Below are 2,598 nucleotides of genomic sequence, written 5' to 3' on the forward strand. Positions count from 1 at the left end.
ACATTGGTCTCTCTCTCACTGGCTCGGTGCACGCAGCACCACGCTCCCAGGTCCCTCCACGCTGTCGCAGAAGGTACGGTTTCCTTGCTTTTTACGGCCAAGCAGCACTCCATTGTGACCGTGCAGCACAGCGGCTTACCCTCCCGTCTGCCGACGGGCACCCGGGCTGCTCCCAGACCTTGGCTGCTGTGAATTGTGCTGCTATGAACACAGGGCTGCATATGGCTTTTCTGATGGGTGTTTCGGGTTTCTTAGGATATATTCCCAGAACTGGGATCACTGGGTCACGTGGGAGTTCCACATTTAGTTTTTAAAGGTAACTCGGCCCCGTTTCCACAGTGGCCGCACCAGCAGTGCCCACGGGCTCCCTTTTCTCCGCATCCTCCCCAGCACCTGGCTTGTTGATGGCAGCCGTCCTGACAGGGGTGAGTGGCCCCTGGCTGTGGTGTTAATTTGCATCTCTCTGATGCCTGGTGGTGCCTCTGTCCCCTCTCCTGAGCACAGTGTAGTGGGGGGTGTTTTAGAATCGGGATGGTAATAGTTGCATGTGGTTAAAAGACTTGTTGAGATTTCTCTGCCCACAGGGGAAGGCGAGGGGCGCTCTGGGGGGCACCGGCCGGCCTGGGAGCTGGAGGCTCCGAGGAACCGCAGTTTGGGAGAAGGTCCTTACATGCCACTGAACACGGAGACCAGCCCAGGAAGGAATTTTTGTAAAATATATTTTTATTGATTTCAGAGAGGAAGGGAGAGGGAGAGAGAGAGAGAGAAACATCAATGATGAGAGAAAATCACTGATTGGCTGCCTCCTGCACGCCCCACACTGGGGCTCGAGCCCACAACCTGGGAATCGAACCCTGACCTCCTGGTTCATAGGTCGACGCTCAACCCCTGAGCCCCGCCGGCCGGCCCAGGACGGGGTTTCGGGAGCAGAGCCCTTGGGCAGCGTGAGGAGCGTGTTTATGTGGCTGCCCTTCCTCCGAGGAGCAGGCCACAGGGTGTGTGAGCCAGCAGCAGCCCCCACAGCGCCCGCCTGCCCGTGAGCTCGCACCCCCTTGGAGGCAGCAGCCACGCCCCTCTTCCAGCTGCAGCTCCTTCTCCTCCCCCAAGTGCCCCCAAGTAAAAGGGGGTGGCCCACCTGGTGCACAGTGACAGAAAGAGTGCCGGGCACTTCCCGCCTTCCCGCCTGCTCCCGGCACAGTTGCCCCCTCCCAGGGCCGCCCTGAGGCTGCAGCCCCTTCTGTGACTCAGAGGCAAACACACCAAGCAGGTAGGGGCTCTCTGAGCCTTTGAATCGCAGTCTGAGAACAGATCTCTCTCTCTCTCTCTCTCTCTCTCTCTCTCTCTCTCTCTGTCTCTCTCTCTCTCTCTGTTGGTATTGAAAACCAAGATACAAATGCTCTTTACGTTTTTCAGAATATACCGGAGAGGATCAAATAAAAGTGATCCCGGCCGGCGGGGCTCAGTGGCTGAGCGTCAACCTAGGAACCAGGAGGTCAGGGTTCGATTCCCGGTCAGGGCACAGGCCTGGGTTGCAGGCTCGATCCCCAGTGGGGGGCGTGCGGGAGGCGGCTGGTCCTTGTCCCCAGCACGGAGGGAGGCTGGGGAACGCTGTCCCGGTCGGTCGCTGTGCGTCCTGCAGGCCTGGCTCGCGGCCTGGTCGGCTCCGATGCAGATCGAATGTCCTCTCGATGCTGAAACGCGCCGACCGTCCCTGCCGCTCGCCCGGAGACTGTCTCGCCAGCAGCGCGGCCTGTGCCCCGGGGTCAGGGGTCAGGAGCCTCTGGCTGCTGTCGGGTTTGTATGTTTCTCTCCTCGAGGATGATGTGGTGCCCCGGCTGCTCCTCCATCCTCAGGAGACGAACCTGATCAAACTCACCTCATTCCTCCCCGGGGCAGAAAGCAGAAATAACGGGTCCAGGGCAGCGAAACCCGGGGGGCGACCACCTTCATGGCCTCCAAACCCCACACTGTCTCCCTTAACCAAGGTCAACGTTACAAGCTTCAGGGGAGCAGGAGTTGAATAAACAAAGGTCAAGGTCATCTGTTCACCAAGCGACGGGGTGACTATAAGAAGTCGAACTCGCCCTGACCGGTGTGGCTCAGTGGATAGAGCGTCGGCCTGCGGACTGAAAGGTCCCAGGTTTGATTCCGGTCAAGGGCATGCACCTTGGTTGCGGGCACATCCCCAGTAGGGGGTGTGCAGGGGGCGGCTGATCGATGTTTCTCTCTCATCGATGTTTCTAACTCTCTATCCCTCTCCCTTCTTCTCTGTAAAAAATCAATAAAATATATTTTTTTAAAAAAAGAAGTCGAACTCATCCTCTGTCTGGTGGAGAACACCGGGCGCTTTCACTGCAGGCTCCAGTGAAAGGGGCTTCGAGTTCCTGCTGGAAGAGCAGGTGTCTTAGCGTGAACATGACCCCCCCACTCCCAGCGCAAAACCACACGAATCTGCGTCCCCGGCCAGGCAGAGGCAGGGCCTAATGACCAGGTCCCTCCGGCCTGGGGCTGGCGCAGCGTGGACCTGTCACTCAGGAAAATAATGGCCGCACGGAACCAATTAAGGACCTTCGTAAACCCGAGACCCTGGCGGGGCCA

This window comes from Myotis lucifugus, unplaced genomic scaffold (assembly GCF_000147115.1).
Source record: "Myotis lucifugus unplaced genomic scaffold, Myoluc2.0 scaffold_1079, whole genome shotgun sequence".
Lineage (NCBI taxonomy): Eukaryota > Metazoa > Chordata > Mammalia > Chiroptera > Vespertilionidae > Myotis > Myotis lucifugus.